The sequence below is a fragment of the Schistocerca cancellata genome, chromosome 1 (assembly GCF_023864275.1).
Source record: "Schistocerca cancellata isolate TAMUIC-IGC-003103 chromosome 1, iqSchCanc2.1, whole genome shotgun sequence".
Classification (NCBI taxonomy): Eukaryota; Metazoa; Arthropoda; class Insecta; order Orthoptera; family Acrididae; genus Schistocerca; species Schistocerca cancellata.
The window spans coordinates 954,519,958-954,543,693 of NC_064626.1; the positions used below are offsets into that span (position 1 = coordinate 954,519,958).

At 38.6% G+C, this 23,736-nt stretch overlaps 1 protein-coding gene across 4 annotated transcripts in view; it reads left to right on the forward strand.

Moving 5' to 3' along the window:
* The first annotated feature begins 14,900 nt into the window (after nt 1-14,900).
* LOC126088274 (E3 ubiquitin-protein ligase RNF34) overlaps nt 14,901-23,736 on the forward strand; it is an 84,365-nt gene continuing 75,529 nt past the window's right edge. Inside the window, exon 1 of one of the 4 annotated variants that reach the window (XM_049906428.1) lies at nt 14,901-15,015. The gene's annotated coding sequence lies outside the window, so the exon portion shown is untranslated. Of the gene's footprint in view, nt 15,283-23,736 lie in introns of all 4 variants that reach the window. The other 3 variants (XM_049906407.1, XM_049906422.1, XM_049906414.1) reach the window with 3 other exon arrangements.

A 23,736-nucleotide genomic window follows, 5' to 3' on the forward strand; every position in this document is an offset into this window, starting at 1 on the left:
TATCTCTGTCCTCAATAAAAAGTGGACGCATTTATATGGAATTTTTTTATGCATTTCGTCTGTACTACCACCTGCTAAAATATCTACTATTCCTCCTGAAACACCCTGTATATGGATATATGTGTGATGTTTGTTCTTTCGGACATGTCCGAAAGAAAATGTTTCATGGCATTCTGCAACGACCTTCGATCTAGTTGTACGGGCTGATAGAGATTTCAGAGCTGCTTGGCTGTCTGAATAAAAGTGGATGCTACGATTTTTGTAGGGTCTACTCTAATTCTCCTCCGTGCACTTGCTGATAGAAGATGTCATGTAATACTGTGGCCATCTTCCCTAAAGAGATTCTAGGCAGTACGCCAGACCCGGTACATTCATCTGTTCTCGACCTCTCAGCAAACCACTATATTATGTCTCCTGCACGGTTTAGTGGTTCGTTCTTCCACTGCTCCCTGCCTCCAACTGTTACATGGCAGGGTTTATTGAAACAGCTACAAGTTATTGTATAGTTAGTCGGCATTTCCCGAGCCAGCGCCATACTAATTTGGGATTCCGTATATTCTAACTATATCCAGCTATTTCCAATTTTTAGCCTTTATGTCCCTGCCGCTGTCTCCATTTTAAGCCACAGGTGTAAGGCTGGCATGTCTAGCGTAATATCAATCCCAAGAGTGGATGTCCTGCTAATTCCATCTGTTTGTGAAAGCAGATCAGTCTCTGCACTTTGCCAGACTCCCTAGCAGCCACCTTCTGTTCGACTTTGTTCATATTATAGGCCTATAAATTACCAATGGTCTTTTTACAGAGGTGTATATCCAGTAAGTACTGGGTTTAGACCCAATTGTACCCTACAGCAGCTTCTAGTGCTTATAAGATTGTCTTTCGCAGTGGAACAAATTATTTATGTGAGGTGTTCATAATATTTTTCCATCTAGGGCTACCTCTAGATACATTACAACCCAGCTATATGTATGTTCAATAAAAATTGGACACATGTTATATGTCATTGTTTCTGTAATTTGTCTATACTACCATCTCCTACAATAATTACTATTTCTCCTGAAACATCCTGTATAATTATTTGGCTCTCGACGGGTCATCTAAAGTTTTCAGTGCTAGACGCACGGCATCGTCCGAACCCTGACGCACGACATCGTCCGAACCCTCGCGGGAATACAGTGTGGCCGCGAGCGAGTGGAATAATGGCCGGTGAGGAGGGGGGGAGGGGGAGGGAGGGGGGAGTACCGCACATGTGGTATACGGCAAAGATGGGAATTCGCGTCTGATGAGGAGCGTGTGTAGATATGTGCTGCAGAGATGTTGGTTGCTGCGTCCCGACAGTGCCCACCGTCGGAGCTTCGAGTCCTCCCTCCGGCATTGTCCATAGTTTAAGTTAGATTAAGTAGTGTGTAAGCTTACTTGGTCCCATACGTTCTCACCACAAATTTACAAAATTTTAAATCCAAAATACTGCATCTCGGTTCCTACAGTAGTGCAATAAGTGCGCACTGGTTAGATGTAACTGAAGTGAGTCTCCATCTCGGATTGTGGTTAAGGGCGAACCCCAAGCGAATGGCCACGAACAGTTGGGAGCGGAAACTTAATGTCATCGGAACCGTGTTGAAGGACCATGATATGCGATCGTTAGAGTGACTGCAGAAAGTTCAGTTTATAAATACATACATACGTAGCAAAATTTATCATGTCACAGCTGTCTTACCGATACTGCAGGTCACTGCACATAAAATATTAGCTGTAGCCTCTTGGTATGTGTGGAAACAAAATATCTTCAAAGTACCCTTCCACACGGCGACTTTGCACAGGCAAAACAGAGGACTTGGAATTAAAGACGTGCCTTTAAACTAATACATGCCACTAAGACAAGCATCACGAAACTTCTGTTCCTCTCGCTAGATCCTGGAGATAGGAACGCTCCTGTTAATGTAGCACGCCAGCCTAGATTACGTCCGAAAGTACTATGGCGATTGGAGCTGTATAAGACTTCCACCAGCACAAACCAACACTAGAACCGTCTATGATTATATTACCAGACATCGTCTACACAAACCAAATCCGGTGAATTAACCTACAAAAAACTGGAGAAACGTCTGGAAAAATATCAACAATAAAATTATACCAACTAGAGTCAGTGCCGTATGGTGCGACGTTGTAAACGAAACCATACCCTCAGCGGAACGATTATGAAAAATCAAATTGAGACCATCTTCATACTGCGACAAATGTGGGCTTCTAGAAACTGTAGCGCACATCTTCTTATGTGAAAATAGAATCAGAATTTGGAACTGAACTACGAAGAAATTAGCACTATCCACAGAACCGCAGAAAGTCATATACCGATAACTGAAGCTTTAAACCTGACTGGAAATGTTACCCGTCCGCAAAGAATAACAGTTACTCGTGGCTTCTGGGACAGTTTGTGTTGTACGTCGTAATAAACAAAACTTAGAACTTAGAAGAGTGCATGTTTTATATTGCAGAAGAACATTTTAAGCTGAAGAAGAATAACAAATATAAGGAATGTTTTAAAAAAATTTTATCTATTGCTTTATGTGGGCTACAAAGAGATGGACCGTTTTATTGATTAGAAGCAGAATACTATTCTTTCACTTTTTTTTATTCCTGGAATATTCTTTTACGTCGGTTCTTAAATCACAACTGTTCTAATTTGGCAAACCCCCTCCGGCTCCGAAACTTCTTCCATTTGTTGAAAAATATATGGCTTCCTTACAGACTTCATATGCATCCAGTGCATAATAACTTAAATTGTTAATATATTTCTGAATGAATGGTTGTTATTTATTTTTCCGTCACCCTGTTCACTGTTATAAGTTATGTTCCACAAGGATCGCACGCGATTGGAGGCGACAATCTGTAATTTATTTTACCTTAATTACTACTTCAATTTTGTTCAACAATTTAAAGGAATATATGAGTGCAAACATGGAATACATGTGAATAGTGCAGCTGCTCAGTGACAGGTATGGGGGAGGCACTGTGGCCAGGCCTCGGATTTTCGACCCCTGCCCTCTTTGCCTCCGCCTACCTGGTGCTGAAATTCTTCTCAAACTTTAATAAAAAGTAATAGTGCAGTGGTCAGAACGTCTGTCTAGTAAGCAGCAGGTCTAGGTTCGAAGCTCAGTCGGTCACAAATTTTCATCTGCTGTCGTTGCTGTATTTCAACGCGCTGTGACAGTGCGGACGTCGGTCCTTCGATATTTAAGATGCAATTGTTTTTTGAGGCAATAGAGGTGATTTGCGAACATTAGTCTTGCCATCAAAATAACGGGACTCCAACGGAAACCAATCCTTAGTCATACCTTCGTGCCGGAGCTAACCCATGCCATATACATGCGAATTAGATTGTAGTTCATATTTAGTCAAATAACGAGTGGTCAGTATACAAGTATGCGGGCCAGGGTGGCCGAGCGGTTCTAGGCGCTACAGTCTGGAACCGCGCGAGAGCTACGGTCTCAGGTTCGACTCCAGTCTCCGACATGGATGTGTCTGATGTCCTTAGGTTAGTTAGGTTTAAGTAGTTCTAAGTTCTAGCGGACTGACCACCTCAGATGTTAAGTCCCATAGCACTCAGAACCATTTGAACCATTTTTGACGTATACAAGCATTTACAAACAGAAGAAGCAGGATTGCAGCGAACTGATCACTTAACCAAGTGCAACATAGAGTACCTGTGTAATGAGTCATTCCAGCTGCATAGCTGAGGGTAACATTTTTTAAGCAATTCATTGCAGAATTAATGTAATACCCGCACGATGATCTCTGTGGTCATACTGTATCATTAGCAGCCCGCGAATGTAGTACTATGTTCGTTAAATCGGATTACTCAAGCTGAGGCCAAATAAAGACAAGCGACGACGCCACAACACTATCTTTACTTAGGTAGGTAGTCAGTGCTAAATTATGTGCGCCACCATTAACGTTGCCGTAAGCAGTTTGACAGCATAACACCACCACAACTACTGACAACCTGAACCATTATCATCACGCAGTTGTAACTCGCAGTGATTACAAGTTTCTCATGTTTGTCAAGAATAGCGGAAAGCGCCTCTGAAGTTCCGTTTCCATTACGCCTAGGCAGGTGAGAATCCTAAATATCAGTAATAGGTCACCTAGCGAAGAGAAGAGTCCACGTATTGTCTCAAGTTCTTGCAGTTTGATGTTAATGCAGTTCCAGATGGTTTCGCACTAACGGGTTCTTTTGGCTATCTGAATACTCATATTGGAATTATATAAGTGTAATTGCTAGAACGTTCAACTACCTTAATAACACCTCATTCTGGGTTGAATACGACTCGGAAAGAAACGTTAATTTGACGTTTCCATCCATCTCCTGACGTCTTACTGAATGAAGTCTGAAGTGCACGCACAGTTGTGTTGCCCGCCGCAAGGGTTCTGTGAAGTGTTGTGGCAGCTGGCGGTCATTGCTGAATACAGACATGTGCTCCAGGGGAACTCGTCTTTGTTGCATTTTTTCCATACCGTAATTAGCACAATAACATAAGGCTTGTTCTGCTGAAGAACTTGATGCCCACAAGTCCTTAAATAAGAATCTCCTAACGTGAGTAATGCATGAAAGGAAACAGACTTTTGGACAAAACAATGGACAGCTCCCTGCTTTTTGCGTTTCCGATAGCGCCTACGATAAGAATCTGGTGTCATATTATGTTTCAGAACCCTAAACTGTTTATTTTTTTACCTCATACTAAAACAAAAGTTATGATATGAGAAGAGGAAATGACTTATATGCTTCTCAGGAAATTGAGTTTTTCGTGTTTATTTTCCCACTTCATACTAAAACAAGGGCGTTAAAATGAGAAGAGGAAATGAAATATAAGCTTCCAAGACATAATATTTCCTTGTGTGCTACTACTGCATACATGAAAGCCCTGCAGTTAATTTTTGTATGTTGGATAAATTTTGATATCACCTCACATTCCTTTGTGAGAAGGTTCCTATTTTCTTGGGATTCATATAGAGTGGACATTTCATCACTGGTTAATATTCTGATGACTAATGACATGATACCCATTGCAATTGCTCCATGGCTCCTGTGAGTAGAGTCTCACGTTGGTTACTATAAGAACACGCAGGCAGTGATATCCGCTCACTGCGGTCAGAGACAAGGTGATTTCTTTCTGTTTATGGCGAAGCGTCTGCTGCAGTGTCCACGCTCAGCCAACATAAACAAATCGCGGCGGCATTGGGCACTGCTGATCGCTGCGCTTGTCGCGAGCCTCGACAACAAGAGCGCACTGTCTCTGCTAACGATACTATGGAGTTAATACATCTTACTTAACGTAATATGCAGGACGTGGGTTGGGTGAAAATTCAGTTAGTAATTTCCCATCGCATTAAAATACTTTACAGTCATATTTGATGAATTATTTATTGTTGGTTTTCTCTCTAATGTTAATAGTATTGATTCAGATTGTGCATGAAAACGAAAACACCCACCCACACACACACACACACACACACACACACACACACACACACACACGCACGCACACACACACACAGACAAACAGTCATTGATTCTAGTGAGGCTGACAACTACTGTGTGTTGAACAACACATGCACCAGTCAGTTCCTCAGTTGGCGTCGAGTGGATGGGATTTTTCAATTACCTTGCATTGCAAGAATTGTAAGGAGGGGCCTGAAAGTAAATGGACTTGTATGCTAAAGAGCTGCGACAAAGCGAAGCCTGACCGATTATCAGATAATTGTCCACATGGGTTTTGTGGACGAGTATACTTTTAGTAGCCGCGCGGGATTAGCCGAGCGGTCTGGGGCACTCCTGTCATGGGCTGTGTGGCTGATCCCGGCGGAGGTTCGAGTCCTCCCTCAGGCATGAGTTTGTGTGTTTGTCCTTAGGATAATTTAGGTTAAGTAGTGTGTAAGCTTAGGTACTATGCTCCTTCAGAGCCCCAGTAAAAAATATACACTCATCAATGCACGTGTCCCCACCAACATCGAAAATAAGAAAAACACCGAAAATGTCGAAAAATTCTGGTTCAAAATGGTTCAAATGGCTCTGAGCACTATGCGACTTAACTTCTGAGGTCATCAGTCGCCTAGAACTTAGAAGTAATTAAACCTAACTAACCTCAGGACACCACACTCATCCATACCCGAGGCAGGATTCGAACCTGCGACCGTAGCGGTCGCTCGGTTCCAGACTGTAGCGCTTAGAAGTGCATGGGAAAAATTCTGGAACCAAGTCGAAAATACTATGAGCAAAATTCACCAGGATGACGTGAAAATACTAATGGGAAACTTCAACTCTCTATTTGGGCAGAAAAAACATGTAGAAAAATCTTTGGTACAAATTCAACACACCGAAACGCTTAGACCAACGGCACACGTCTGACTGACATTTGCCAACAATTCAACCACAAATGGACGTCTTCCCAGTTTAGGAAAAAACCAGTTCCCAGGTAACATGCTTAGCTAACAGGTGCAAGCTGCTTTCGGTCGCCATTCGCGACTCGCTGAAAGCCAGATTTTTAATTCTTTTGTAGCACAGCTACAAGCAGGCTGATAAAAACTCAATAAGGGAATCGTAAGACAACGCTCGAGCAAAATTCGTCTTGCTACTTTCAGTAACTCTTAGTGTCAGAGCGAAAACCTTACGGTACTGCCAAATTCATAATGCCACTTTTGTTTTCTACCGACATATTTTTTGTTGTTGTGAATACATAATTTTACCTATGAAATGTCACATTTTCATAATACTTGCGAATGGTACAGGAAATGAAGTAAATACAGATCTTTTGGAAGTCACAAGTTGGTAATATCCTACTAATTCGTGTTAAAATAGGTTCAATCGTCTCACAGACACTTCAGGCTTTATTAAGATAGACTGCCGTCGTGATGTTTCTGTAGTAAGCTGAATTTAATTTGTATTAGTACAGTGAATATTTTAATTGCATTTTCCATTAGTTTACTAAACGCAACAGTAATTATCAAAGAGAAATTAATCAGCAGCAGAATTTTCTTTCACGATATCTAAAACGATCTGACAATGCTAAAGTTGTTTACAAATTCTACGCCTGTAGAAACCTACTGGTTCTAACGATGTCATTAAACCAGAGTAGTTTTAAGAGTATTTCCGTCTAGAAATGAATTGCCTTGACGGTTGATCGATCAAGAGCGGGAAAGGTAAAATTTTACAAATATATGACGACAGGTACAAGTGCTTGAGAGAGGACTTCCCTATCAATACAAGTGCCTGACAGACGACTTTTCTATCAATCTCCTGGATTGTTTTGTTTCTCAAATCAACATAGTGCGTTATCATACAGTAGCACAGGTGATGTAGTTTTGTTGCTCGATTTTCTTACACTTCGACCGAAAGGAATGCTCGATGAGTGACCTGATGACGTTCAATAATAGTCACTCCGTTGATTTTTGTTGTTTCGAATTAGAGCATGCAGTACTCCTACACCAGGCTTCTGAACTTTGCCTGTTGAATGCAAATGTCGCATGATGGTTAAATGGTAATCTATCACATATATCAGTAGTCGAGACTTCCTTAATGTGGAAAATCATTCATGCCAGAACGATCTTTGTTGAAACACGAATATCTTTTTCTGGCGTATTTTTACCAAAAGCACTCGCTCTAAACATAGTTCAAATCTTTCTAGCTGCCTCCTCTGCATTCACCCCTCTGTTATACCAAAAATAAACGTTGTGTTTCAGGTATTACACCTTTTTCCACTTGCGACTCAGTTTTACAATGCTTAACTGTAGTTCATGATTTTCAAGTATGCAAAATCGAATGTTTAACTCCAAGATGATAACTAGAACTTCAAATTCGAAAATGACGGTTGATACATACACTGACAGCGTGGCGCCGCGTTCACATGGGCGGCGCCGGATTTCAGGCGGCGGGTGGCGTCTGGCCGGTGGCCGGTAGCCGCTGCAGTGTGAGGAAACGCTCGAGCGTAAGCTGTTATGATCGCGGCGCAGCCACGAGCTGTTCTGCGGAATTGTTTCTGGAATACTTGTCGTTGCTGGTGGGTAGAACGTTAAGCGAATTATCTTCGATGCTCAATCAGAATCATAACTTTAGACCGAAATGTGGTAAAAAAAATAGTTGGACACGAACAGGCGACCATAAGCTTAGAATGCATGACGATTACCATTTTTTCTTTTCTTTTTTTTCTTATTGTTCATTATTGATCGTTGTGTTTGGTCTTTGCGGACGTCGCAGGACATCCTGTTCAAGTTCGGTGGTTGATCCTTCCACTCAGTTTTTTTATTACAGAGGCCAACCGGCTCTCTGACCGAACACGCTGAGCTACCGTGCCGGCTAGCACTGGACCACGGGCTCACACAATCCGAGAACATCTCGGAAGTAGACAACACTTCCTCCTAACGCTTCCGCATCTTACAGTGTTGCCAGATTGTGCAGATGGCCGGTCAGTTTTATTGGCTACGTTAAGTGAATAGACTCGGACTTAGTCTCTGTGGCAGGCGGCCGGCGGTCAGTTTTTATGTCTAAAACTGTACTCCAATGTGTTTCATTCACGTATCTGTGTGGCGCTAAAGTGTGGTTATGGATAATACGTATGCTCAGATTGCGAATGTAACATCATAAGTAAAAAGAGGGAAATGAATTAGGCGTCCTTCGTCTTCCGTAACATCAAATATATTTTAGTTATTCTATCTTAAATGAACTGCGCAGAAAATCATTCACCAGAAGTAAATAACTTGTTAGCAACATCAGATGATATTAACAGCTTTCCGGCGCGGGTTAGCCGTGCTTTCAACGGCGTCATATCGCGGATCGCACGTCTGCTTGCGCCGTCAGTTCGAATCCTTCCCCGGGCATGGATGTGTGTTAAGTTAGGTTGGTTTAAGTAGTTATAGGGCTAGGGACTGATGACGTAAGCAGTTTGGTCGCATAGTTCTTGGAGCCATGTTTTGACCTTTCACGTAATTTTTTTTTCATAAACGGCCGTATCTTTAGATTGCGTTGATATAGAAGCTCACTTTTTTACACCACCAAGGGACCGGTTACCACAAGAAGTGCGATACATTTCCGCTTATTATGTCTACCCGTTCTGGAGGTAAACGGGTTTTAAAGTTTGGGTAGACCGATAGACGGTCAAGAAAGTGAGACTTGTAGGGTTCCGTTTTTACCGGTTTAGGTGACGAAATCCTAACAACGAAAACAGCTACGACAGATACTGAAGATGAGGGCTGCATAAATAACACCCCCTACTCTTTATTCGAAATGTTCTAGTTGCAGTCGATACATCAGCATATTAATCGTAGCTACGCTTTCGATCCAAATCACGTTTACAGGAATGCAAATAGAATCCATTTGCCTATACACGTGGTAGTTCACATCCCAGTATTAATGCTACCACGTTTTAGAAGTGCCAACATTCCCATTGCTAGCTAGCTTAAGAAACACTTAGGCTAATGAACGTTTTCTGGCTGTGGCGAGTCTAGTGGAGAATTCGAAACAGTGTAGAATATGTTTGGCAGCTATGTAGCCGTTTATTTCCTGAGGTGGTGCAGAATTATCCCACTAAATTTACCTTCTAATAAGAGTTTTTTGTTATTTCGATAAACATCCCGAATGATTATCACATAAGCGGTGACATAAAGGAAGAAAATTCATGTTTTTGAGCCCAGAAAGCTCTATGGAACAGAATCTGTAGATCATTTTACCATTTTCATTGCGAAATTGCCGGCTTATTCATGTCTGGGGTAATAATAGAGGGCTGTTTGCCTGGGTTGTCTGCTAGCGTAGTGAAAGGAAGGTCTGGTTTGTTTTCGGTTCTAATCTCGATGGAGGAGGAGGAGGAGGAGGAGATTAGTGTTTAACGTCCCGTCGACAACGAGGTCATTAGAGACGGAGCACAAGCTCGGATTAGGGAAGGATGGGGAAGGAAATCGGCCGTGCCCTTTCGAAGGAACCATCCCGGCATTTGCCTGAAGTGATCTAGGGAAATCACGGAAAACCTAAATCAGGATGGCCGGACGCGGGATTGAACCGTCGTCCTCCCGAATGCGAGTCCAGTGTGCTAACCACTGCGCCACCTCGCTCGGTTAATCTCGATGGAGGCAGGTAGAATATCAGTAAAGCAATTTTAAGAAATTCTCGCGCCCTCAATACTTTTTATCGCTACCTTTATTCTGTACTGCCGCCCTGTGCATGTCAATATGACACTCTTGTAGAATTTCATACATGTTACTGCCTACTTTTTCCGCTTCTGTCAATAATGGAATTGACTTAAGTGTGGCACTGAATGATTTTTAACTGAATTTCGTTATGAATCTTCACGCATTGCTAAATTTGCACACTTTCATGGTAGGTCAGCAACAGTAATCCAGTAGGACTGGTCTGAACGTTGACACAGACCGTTTCGCGGCCGAAAGCGGATAATATTTTGCTAATTCGTAACGATCCGGCGTTCTTTGTCTTACTAAAACAGTTATGTTATCTCGATAAGTTGAAATTCATTTTTATTGGTACAGGTCATACCAATTAGCGTTTCTTCCTTCATTATGTCTTATATTTACGTGTTGTATTTAACACACTAATCAGCATTAATATAGTCTTACAAATTATTGAAAACAGCCTAAAAAAGTTCAGTTAGTTTGTCAATTTCACGCCTGTGCATAGTATGTTGGTAGCACTTCGTCGCCTTGCCGGTTATGCTGTGTAGCAGACTTTAAAGCCGTGCGGATCAGCATAACGAAAAGGCGAGGGGTCTCGCTCGTTTTGTCCACGACTGTACATCCAAAAACTTAGTATGCTCTACCCTGACTATTGATATGTTATATTTATTGAAGGAACTGTACTCTTTGCAGCAGAAAATTTGATGTAGTGTGATTTGTGTAATTTTCTAGCGGAGTTTCTTTCACTGGATTAATAATGATGCTTGTATCATCGCAACCTATGTCAGTTAAGCTTCTTGTTTCGATAAGAAGGGATGTCATTCATGTATATCAAGATCACAAGGAGATACCTGATTGAACCCTGTGGAACACCTAATGGAATTTCACCCCAGTTAGATGAAGTGGCAAACTTCCTTAAATCAACTAAACCACACAAACAAACTTTTTTCCTTCCTGTTCTGCAGATATGACACAAACCACTCACATGCTGTACCATTTGTACCATAGAATTGCAATTTCTGTAACATAATGTCATGGTTTGCACAATCAAATCCTCTGGATAAGTCACAGAAAATTCCTATTGGTGACATTTTACTATTTAAAGACTCTATTAAGTGGGCATTGAAATTGTATATTGTCTCAGTGCAGCAGCAGTTTTGAAATCCAGACTGTGATTTACTAAGTATCTCATTACTGTTGAGAAGGCTAACCACTCTTGGATACATTATTTTCTCAGGGCAGTAATTATTGACATTTGTGGTGTACCATTTTTGTAGAGAGGCTTGACAATGACATATTTTAACCTGTCTGGGTTAAATATCTTGAGTTAAGTGATGCATTACATAGCTGACTCCTAACATCAGCTGTAACTGCTCCACATTCTTCTAATATCTTGTTAGATATGTCATCTACTCAAAAGAGCATTTATTTTTCAAAGATTTGATGATTTCTTCTTATTTCACAAGAGGTTGTTAGGCGAAAATTAATCTGATTAAGATTTCTCAAAACTGACTCTTCCATGTGCTGCTTGGCCTTTTCTTTTGAACTATTCTCACCAATTTTTTACCTACATTTAAAAATGGTTGTTAAATACATTATGTACTTGTGTACTGTTGGTTAAGATAGTCTCATTCTCTTTAATAGTAATACTACATACCCCAGGAGTCACTTTTCCTGTCTCCCTTCTAACAACATACCTTATTTCGTGATTTCCTGACACATTTTCTCAGTATGTTACAATAATTTTTATAATGTAAAATTACTTCTGGTGTTTTATTAATTCTTGCTGTCTCATGCAGTTTTCTTTTTGTTTCTGAAGAGACTGTAATACCTTTGGTAATCCAATGTGTCTTTGAAAACTGTTTGTTGTTGCAGTTAGTAATTTTTTTGGGCAACAATGTTCAGAAAGCGATATAAATTTACCAAGAAATTTGTGTCATTTTTCATTAGCTTTTGACTCATTATATACATCTTCCCAATTAACATTTCTTAAACGTTCTCTGAAGTGCTCTATAGATATCAGATTGAGCAACTTTACACTTTTACTTAGCGGTTTCTGAACTGTACACCCAGCTAGATTTTATAAGTTTATCAGTTGTGCATCATGGTCTGACAATCCATATATCACAGGGAAAGTGTGGGTCAGTTTTACATCCTATTGCTGTGCAAATACATCTATTAGAGTGCTACTATCTTTAGATGTACGTGTAGGGAAAACGATTACTAATTCTGTCATTAATAACACTTCTGGTTCACCACAGATTAATAACTTCTTCTTTCTGTCTGACAGAGAGCATAATGTGTAGTAAGACTTTTTTATGAATAGGTCTGAATCTCCTAATGGGGACATGTATACTATTGCTAATATCAACACTACATTATATAACTGTAGTTCACATGCACGAATTTTAAAGTGCTGATCGACACAGAATTTGCTTACTTTTACAATTTCTTATTTAAATCCTTGTTTTGTGTTACTGGCAACTCCTCCTCTATCCACATTAGATCTGCAAGTGTAAGTTGCTAAATTACACCTATTTTTACTGACAATTTGTATCCCCACAGTCACTACTACTTTATTTTTCATTCCCCACATATTTTAGATGAAGTAAATTGATACTACCCTTAGCTTTATCTCTAATTACTGTACATAAAGCTTCTTTTATACTATTTTTCTTGATTGTTGTCTGTCTGGAGTTTCACTTTAACCTAAAAGACCTACCTGCCTGGTCCCCACTAACCACAGGGATCCTCACTTATGTGACTGTGGCCCTCCCTACAATGGACCACTTGCAACTATGTTACGTTTTGGTCTCTCCTTTTGTCTCTTCATCTCTCTAGCTTGAGTGGATTTTGAGAAAATGTTCCTTATATTCGAAAAATTCTAATTTACGGGAAATGGCTATCAAAGTTTCTCAATACATTCCTGCACTATAGGATGGATTATCAGGGTCTTCATCCTCCAAAAGCTTCCTCTTCTGTCTTCTTTTCTGGCCTATTGTTCAATCATACTACATATGCCTTTCTCTTCTTTCTGCTCCTCTTATCCTTTCTCTGTCAATATTTCTTAGTGCTCATACAGTGTTCACCCCAGTTGTAAATCCTAATGCCTTCAGAACTTCACACTTCACACTGTTCCCTTGGTTGTTGGTTGCTATTGCATCATAAATGCCAAAGTGCAGTGTTTTTATGCTTACAAATGCCCTTTTAGGAATCACTTTCCAAATCAAATTGTTTGCGTTCTCACTAGGATTCTGCGTCTTTCTGTGTAGACATTTGTGTAACAATTCTGGCTGTGAAAAATTGGTTTTATTGCATTTATCACAGCTGCTGGCAAACCACGTTTGTGATCATAGTCCTTTTTTGCCTTATATTTGCACCAGGAATATTTTGGGCGCAGGCTGAGGGTATTCATTGGAAGAGGCAGTATGAAGGAACAATGCCCACACTTCTTTTCGCATGTCACTAACATTACTAGTATTTTGCCTTATAGCATACCCATAGTATCTCTGTAGACGTTCAATCATCTCGTCAGTAAGCCTGCCTCTCCCTCCTATTGTCTTTCCATCACTGAGCTTACTTGAACCCAAAGTTTGTTTGAGCCTTCGAAGCCGTGCACCCATACGCTATTGCACATGCCCAATGCATTCCAACTTTTCAACTACAAATTCATTTCCATATGGTTTCAGTTCCTCTATAGTCTTGAAACCTTTGGAGTCACCATCCCCAAGGTAGTATTTGCTAGAAGATGTCACAGGGCTATGGCCGGCCATTTGTTGTTTAGCAGAAGAACGCACTGTTTCAGTAATTGTAGCATCGCAACTTGGTATTAGTGTTAATTTTCTTTTCCTTACGTTCTTCCTCTTCTTATATACACGGTTACTAAAACGTGGCATCGTAACCAGAACAACGCTTTACACAAGACGTATAATACTACCAACAACAGGCGCAACACTGAACTAATTCGAAACGGTAAACAGCAAAGAGACGATGTTCCGCGCTCTTAGCGCTTCATTTGTCACAGAAAACAATGTATCCAACCCTTGCACACTCGCTGTATGCGTAACATAAGGCGCTGTATGCGTAACAGGCCGAGAAAATCCCAAGCAGTTCGCCAGGAAGTCACGAGAGGATGTTAGATGTATTCAACGGCCGCCCATTTCCTCTGCAGGCGTGGAGGAAAATGGTAATAACTCCACTTCTAGGGCGAGTAGAACAATAATTCAAAGTTTACATTAAAGAGGAATGTTCCAATTAATTTTCGGTAGCAAAAAAAAAAAAAAACGTAATTTTTTGGATTTGACCACCTCCGGCTCCCCTTAATTCAGTTAATGTCAAAGTGGTTCATGTTTCCCCACTGTCCAATTTTACCCCGTTTTACAGGAGGCTTTTAAAATAAACGTTAAAATAAATGTCTTAAATGAATGTTAAAAGGAGGCTTAAAAAGATTAGCTTTTTGCTCTGATACTTTCAGGAATTTCAAAATATCGCTATATAATTATACAATATTATATAATATTAAAATATCGAAATATAATGAGATTTTTGCACCTTTTAGTTACATATGTAGAGACGATTCCATCTTCTGAACAGCATAACACTAAAAGTTAAATTAATAAATATTAAATTAGAGAGTACTCTCAGTTGTTAGTCTTATTGCTGTAACCCAGATAGTATTTAGCATACAATATGTGTCTAATTAGAAATAATGTGGCAGGTGTCAGTAACTAATTTCTCTAGTACTGTGAAACAGCGAAAGTAGTGCAGCTGACCTTTTATATTATGTCGTTGCTTCTTCACTGGCAAGCTATGAGCGCATTATCAGGCATGCTGACAAGTCACGTACGATTTATCAGGAAATATTCATTTTCCTTCTTTATTGTGACGATAGTCTTAATCTTGAAACAAAGTAGTGCTTGGTCTGACGGCTGATTGGGGTATGTTGCCAGAGATGCAAAATGTCATATCAGAACATAAACATTTGACCAGTGAGTTGTGTTGTATGATTGTCATGTGTACTGTACATTTACATTATTCTGCAAGACAGAGTGGTTCTATAGAGAAATGGTGGGTGGAGGGTTTGGGCCGTCGTTAAGTAAAAGAGAAGCGGTACGTTTGAAGGGAGTGAGAACGGGCGGGTTTCTGCCTTAGTATAGCGCTAATATCCTCTCACTGAGTTAACCATTTTTTTATGGACTGTGGAATATTAGACATGGTTTTGTGCTATATTTTTGTGGTCATGTACAGTGTAACCGACTCAAAAAAGCTTGAAGTAACGGTTTCGGAAACAAAACGGATGTTAAGTGGTACTAGCAGCCCAAGATTCATGTCTCACAAAAACCTTTCACATGCCCCGTACATTTTTAATCTATATCTGTTAAATATTGCGCCTTTCCATCATGCGAAATTTATTGTAAGTTGCTTTGACTGTGTTAAGTTCCTGAAACCAATTTTAAGAACTTTCGACCAACTACGAAAACAGTAATTACAAGATCTAAACACGTTTTACTGTGTTAGCGGAATGTGTTTCTCTTTCATATCGGTGTTAGGATGTGGATCAATTGACTTTAAAAATTATGATTTTTGCATACGTTGTATTAAATACGCCCCCCCCCCCCCAAAACTTTTTCAGTTGGAATTTCATGAATTATGGAGGGTTATTGGTTAAACTTATCGAAATATAGTGTCTGCTTGCGGTATTAAGAGTTTTTTATTGTACTTGGCATTATAAATTGTTTCTCTGAGTTGAGAAAGAGTGCCTTTTTTTCCCGCTGTGTATAAATTCAACTTCTTCATTGTACATTTAGGAATTCATTGAGAAGAGTTCATTATTGCGTCTTTCACCCAGTGTTTTGTACTCAATCAATCGATCTCTTATTCATCCGTTAACACTATACATTGAATGAATGTAGTCAATTACAATATAGTTTCTTATCTTTAATGTGTTTCAAAAACTTGGATAATAAATACATTTTTTGTCAGTATATATAAATATTATTTTTCCATATTCAGATATTCTTCAATGCTATAAAAACTATGTGTTACTAAAAATTGTTAAAGATCTACCTTGAATTTAAGAAATCCTTTAATTTTCTTTATTATAGAAGGCAATGCACTAAAAAGTATTTTGAGCTGGTAATTGATGTAAGCATAATAGGCGCACAGCAATGATTCAGTGCAACCTTCCTGAAGCATTCTTAGCACATAGCAGCATTTACTTAATTTTTTACTCAAAACTTCTAGGTGCTTTTCAAGTGCTCATCCACCCATATAAAGAGGAATTTGTGAATGGAGCTTGTGCAATAACATAGTTTGCTAACTCAGCTTCTTCTTCTAGCTTTACTTTTAATATTACTGAAATTCATCGATACTGTTTTATCCTTATTTATGATCTAAGCATTATCGCTAAACCATTTTCCTGTCTCATTTATTGTCCTAGAGACACTGCTATAGATTATCCTCAGCGTATCCTTTTATAAAAATGCTAGTGTCATCAGTGAACATAAATTTCTGCAACTGTCAGATGGTTTGGCAAATAGTTTGCGTACACAAAGGACAACAGAGGGCCTAACACGGAACCCTGGGGCACTCCATATCTAGTTTTCTGAAATCTGAAAGACACTCTTTGCCTTCATGACATATTTGTATTTTCTGCTGTCTATCAGAGAGAGAAGACTTGAAGCATTTGAAGCAAAGTCCCCAGACCCCATTACATTCTAGTTTCATGAGAGTCATGGCTGATTAAATCAAACACTTTAGATAAATCTAAGACTATTTCACATCTTAATTTGTTCTTGTACAAGGCATTTAGAACCATTTTCATGAATTGGAAGACTGACGTTTCTGTGGATCTGTTTTTTCTAAACCCATTTTGAGCGTTAGTCAGTATTTTATTTTCATTCAGGAAGTGAGCTATCCTTTCATACATTACTCTTTGAATTACTTTAGAGAAACCTGACAATAATGGCATTGGCCTGTACTTATTTATGTCAGCTGTACTATCCTTTTTGTGAAGTGGCTTTATCATGGAGAGTTTTAGTTTTGATGTGAACACCCTTGTCCTGAAACAAGTATTAGTAATGTCCGCTAGGTGAGTATCTACACTGGTAGAACTATGTTTGATTACCTTGTCTGGAATTCCGTTAATACCACATGACATTTTCTTTTTTAGTTTATTAGTAGCATTTGTAACTTCACATTGTGTTACTGGGTACAGAAACATTGTCTTTTCAAAAGTTGGTACTTTTATGTTATTGTTGTTTGAATTGCACAGACTTTTAATTAGGTTCGGTGCTATGTTCACATAATGTTTATTGAATATATTGGCTACCTGTTGATCATCTTCTATCACTTTATCCTCACTTTTAATTTTGAAATTATGAGTCTTGGTTTTACGTTTTCCTATTGTTTATAACATTCCAAATCGATTTTGATTGATTGCTTCCCTTATTAATGTATGTATCATTGCTTAGCCATTTTGCTGCCTTTAAAACTTTCCTATAGACCCTTCTATATTTCCTGTAATATGGTTTTATTTTTGTATTTATTTTAGCATGTTTGCTTAGGTTTCTAAGGGTGGTTGCTGATATATATATTAAATCCCTTGTGTTACCCATGTGTTTGTCTTCTCGCTGACTTTAATTTGTTGTGACAGGAATGCTACATTGTAGCAGTATTTATAATCAGTGAGAAAACTGTCATACTTTTTGTCTGCAATATCAGTTTGTTCTATGCCCCACTGCACCCTTTTTAGCATACAATTAAATACCCTTACGTTGTTTGTATTAATATGTCTTCTTTGTACGTATTTTTCAGTGACTGTGTATTTCTTATTGTTCTCATTCCTTACCATTTTTAAAACCATATTGTCAGAAAAGCCTGTATCTGTTACTTCAATGTTGTACTCGCAGCTTTGTTTGTTGGTAAATATCTGATAGTGTTGTTTCAGACCCATCCCCATATCTGGTAATTTCCTGCACTGTAGGTTGCATGTTGTATGTGTTAAACAGATTTAATAATTGTATCTTGTTCTTATTACTTTTGTTATAATTAATGTTAAAGCCACCAAGAACTACTGTGCGTTTTGACCTGGCTCTCAATTCATTTAAGGAACCTATAGATGCAAGCAATGATAGTTTGACAGTCTGTAAGTTCGCAAATACAACATTCAAAATATTTTTCTGCGCACTTCACCTTGGTAAGTTTTACCTCCGTGGATCACATAATGTAGGAGAAACTGCAGTGTTCTCAAACAAGTTAATGAATAGGTTAGTTAAAAAACGTGAAATATGTAGCTTTTAGATGCTTTGTTAATTGGTATAATTGTTGTTGGTCTGCATGAACTCTTACTTTGTACTTGAAATGTCTGAAAAATAACATGTTGTGTCGATATAAAGGAAGGCAACTTTATCACTAATCAACAGTTGTTTTACGTGCTACCATGTTATCTTTATTTAATTAAAATGGGAAATGGGTGGTATTTTACTAGTAATTGAAATAGGAACAACAACAACAACAGCTTTAACACACAAATGTATCAACCCTGTTAAAACTGCCTCTCCATAAGTGGTTAACAATTAGGTGCAGTTTTTCTTATAATTTCATCCTTTGTATTGTATATTGGTCTGAAACTGTATGGATAACATATTCAGCCAAAGAACATATATTAAAATACTGTTGAACTGCTATTGGACCATTTATTTATACTTGAAAGTAGGCCCTACTTGCACAAGTTGTAACTGGAGTTACGAACTATTTTACTTTGAATCATCTTTGAATTTCAATGGATTCGTGATATCCACTGTTATACTGTAAGCTACTTGTGGAGGACTTTTGTAACAGGAAGCTAAGTTGGAAGAAACACAATCACTTAAGAGGTAGTTTGGTCTTTTCAGTCATTCCAATATTTAAATTTCCCAAACAGTCAGAAGCATCAGTGTAAAGGTCATTCTGGTTTTGAAAATGTCTTGAAGGTATGTGATGTTCCTTCAGAATTCTTCTGGTGAACTGCTATCAGATGTTTTTGCCCAGTCCAAGCTGCATGCAGTCGTTTCATGTTACACATTTGACTAAGGGTCATCCATGGCCGGAGGGAAATTTTACTGGAAGTTGTAAAGTAGTAAAATTATTTTTAATTTATTCTTGCACTGTTGTCTACACTACATTCTTCTTGCCAACAATGAAATTTTTGGTGAAAATGGATTTTGTATAAGGTTATAACTCCAAGAAGATAGTGCTACTTCTTGTGATTATTCCATCATTTTCTTTGTTTTCAAGGCATGGTTTTGACAATTTAATAGTAGTGTTTTAATGAAAATGTATAAGAATTATTTTACTTACATTTTAATGTACAAAATAAAATGAGAAGAATGCACTGTGGTACTAATAGTCAAACTATAGGAGCTTTAGAAAAATATTATCGTGATCGTCTTGTGTCTAAAGACAGGTTTGATGCATCCTTCAAGGCTGCTATATCCTGTGCAAGACTCTTTATCTCTGAGTAAGGAATCCTGCTGAATCTGCCTGCTGTATTCGTCTCTTGGTCTCCCTCTACCTTCTACAGTTTTTGCCCTTCTCCATCGTCCACCCTTTTCCCATTTCTCTGAAATGTGATCCCTTGATGTCTCAGAATGTGTCCTATCAACCAATGCCTCCTCATCAGGTTGTGTCACAAATTCCTTTCCTCCCCAGTTCTTTTCAGTGCCTCCTAATTAGTTACAGGGTCTATCTGCCCATCTACTTATCTAATTGTGAGCCTATTTCTGTAGCACCAGATTTAGAAAGTGTTGATTCTCTCCTTGCCTAAACTGTTTATTGTCCATGTTTCATTTTCGTACATGGCTACGCTCCATACAAAGAAAGGTGACAAAAAGAGAGATGTCAGTAAGCACTGACCTGTTTCACTGCTGACATCATTTTCTAAATTTTTGAGAATGTGATGTACTCTAGGATAGTATCTCACCTTCCAACAATAATATCTTCAGCAAATTGCAGTCTGGGTTTCGGAAGGATAGTTCTACTGAGAAAGAGATATTTGTGTACACTCGCCGGATTTTATGATTGCATTAAATAATACAACAGCACTGGTTGGTATTTTCTACCGCTGGGTCAATGGAAGCAACAGATTCCACACAGTAGCTTCAACCTGTGACGTAATGGTAGTGGTGTGTGTGGTATCACTATGGCACGGTGTTTTTGAGTTGGTTATGTTTGTAGACGTTGTTGAATTTCATGATGCACCTCTGGTGTTGGATGTGGACGTGCAGAGTTTAACGTGTGGTATTCGGTTCATTTGATTTGAATTTTGGTTGTTGTTGTGCTGAAGTCATTTTGAGTTTAGGTAACGTTTTGTTATTTGTTTTGGTTTTATTCTATAGTAATTGTGATGTTATGTCTGTTGTATATTTATGGTAGGTTAGTTGTGTTTTAATTCATGAAGTGAATATGGAGTATTTGGGATCTCTAAATTGTTTGAGTTTTTGTTTCCACTTTCTGGAGTTGTCGGTGTTGGTTTTTTGGTATCGATAGCTGTGGTTAAGCTATAAAGGTAAGGAGAATTTCAGATTCCACCTTTCAGCGACGTAGGTGTTGGGGTTGAGTGATATAGGTAAAGGGAAATGTCAGATTGCTGTGGTTTTGTTGGTGTAACGGAATGTTGTAATTTAATTTTTTTATATCATTTGTTTTAGGATGGTGTGGTGGTCTTTTTTATTATTACATCTTTAGCAATTTCCACGGTTGTCCCATTAGCTTCATTTTACTTTTGGTGTGAGACATTGTTTCATTTTTATTTTTGTTAGTGTGTGAATGTAGTGATGCCATCATCACAGTTTTGTATATCCTGCAACTAGCCATTTCTGCCATATTGGTGACATCATGTGTCACAGCAGATAAATAGAATTGGACACTTTTGTAATGCCCTGTGGCCTATCTTGTGTGAATTACAGTATTCTCGCAGATAAATTGAAGTTTCATGGGACTGATGATACATAGCCAACCAATGGATAATATCATCTAAAAAAAAATAAAAAATAAAAAAATAAAAAAATAATGCAGGAAGTTGTACTTAGTAATTCAACCAAGTCTGGGGTCATAATGCTGACTGGGGAGAAGAAATATCGCTGCGGTTCCCTGATGCTCAGTCTTAGGTGAGCTATTGGTCTTCATATCTACACCTACATCTATACTCCACAAACCACAGTGAGGTGCTTGGCATAGCGTATATCCCATTGTACCAGTTATTAGGGCTGCTTCCCATTCCATTCAAGTATGGAGTGCAAGAAGAATGATTGTTTTAATGCCTCTGTGCATGCTGTAGGTATTCTTATCTTATTCTCATGATCCCTGTGTGAGATAAATGTAGGGTACTGTAATGTATTAATAGAGTTGTCATTTAAAGTGGGTTGTTGAAACTTTGTGAATAGATTTTCTTGGGGTTTTTGAGTCCTGCAGTTTACTTCCTTCAGAATCTGTGACAGTCCGCCACAGATGAAACATATATGTGACCATTCATAAGGCCCTTCTTTGTATGTGTTAAATATCCCCTGTTCGTCTTATGTTGTATGGGCCCCACACACTTCAACAATATTCTAGAACCAATCACAAGAGTTATTTGTAAGTAATGTTTTTTGTAGACTGATTGCGTTTCCCCAGTATTCTACCAATAAACTGAAGTTTACTGCTTGTTTTATCCATGACTGAAGCTGTGTGATCATTCTGTTTCATATCCCAATTGTATGAGTTGGCTAATTCCAACAATGACTATTGTCACCGAATACTAGGTTTTTTTTTGTTTTGTGAAGTGCACAATTTTAAAAGTCTGAACATTGAAAACAAGTTGTCAGCCTCTGCATCACTTCGAAATCTTTCAAAGATCTGACTGAATTTTTTTGTACTTTCTTTCTGATAGTACTTCATTATAGATAACTGCATCATCTGCAAAAAGTCAGAGGTTACTATTAATGTTGTCCGCAAGGTCCTTAATATACAACATGAACAGCAAGAATGTCGACACACTTCCCTGGGGCACATCTGAAGTTAATTCTACATATGACGAAGACTGTCCATCCAAGATAACGTGCTGCGTCCTCCCTGTCAAAAGGTCCTCAGTCCAAGTACAAAATTCGTTTGAAACCCCATATGATGGTACTTCAACAATAAGCACAGATGTGCCACTGAGTCAAGTGTTTTTCGGAAATAGAGACATACTGCATCTACCTGACTGGCTTGATCCAGAGCTATCAGTGTATCATGTGACACAAGTGCGAGTTGGGTTTCACATTGTTAATGCTTTCTGAATCCTTGCTGGTTGGCACTGAGGAGGTATATGTAAACGATCTTCCATGTAACCCATGAAAGCAGAATAAGTTCTTTTTGGAGACTACATTAGTATTGTAATGAATCCAAGCATAGATACAGAAACAGAATAAATGATTAGCAAAATTCTTAATAGTACCGTTGACTTGTTTCTGCGAATGGTCTTGCCCTCAATTTTAAAAAGACACAACATACTCAGTTCTGCACATCTAGAGGTGCTACACCAGAGATAAGTGTAAGACATGGTGAGGAAATTATAAATAGGGTGTAAACTTCAGAATTATTGGGTGTCAATACTGACGAGAATTTAAATAGGAAAAATGCGTTTTGGATCTCCTAAAACCACTTAGTTCAGCCACATTTGCACTTGGTCATTGCAAATCGTGGGGAGAGACAAATCATTAAGATGACGTGTTTTGTGTATTTCCATTCAATAATGTCATAGTGAATAATGTTCCGGGGAAACTCGGATAAGAAAGAATCTTTATTGCACAAAAAGATGCAGAAAGAATAATGTGTGATGCTCACCCACGATCGTCTTGTAGACATCTGTTTAAGGAGTTGGACATTCTGACTACTGCTTCATAGTATATTTGTATTTCCTCACAAAGTTTGTTTTAAATAATTCACTACAGTTCAAAAAGAGTAATGATGTACATAATTACAATACCTGAAGGAAAAACAGCATTCATTACTCCACTTTAAGGTTGTCCTTAGCACAATAAGGGGTGCACAATGCTGCAACAAAAATTTGTGATCTTTCCAAGTGACATAAAATGTCTGACAGACAGCAGGGTAAATTTGGAAACAAGCTGAGAAAGTTTCTCCTTGACAGATCCATCTATTCTGTAGAAGCATTTCTGTTACTGTAATGTGTAAAAGGTGGTGGGTAGGAATTACTGTCTCACATCATATGATATCTTTTTGTTCTTTTTGGAAAAAGAATTAGAAACTCAGAATGTAAACTTGTGTACAAATTAATTTGTGATGTAAATGTAAAATAACTCGTTCCTCATCAGTACATCCTATTGTGCAAAATGAAAGTGACTTACTAATTAATTTCCTTCCTAATAGTCAAATCTATATTTGATAAATAATTTCATGCCCAAATTGCAAAACTCATCTACTACTTTGTGTCTCATTTCCTCACCAAATTTTCTCAACATCACCTGATATAATTAGACTGCCTTCAGTTATCCTTGTTTAGCATTTGTTGATGTTCATATCATATCCCCATTTCAGGATTAG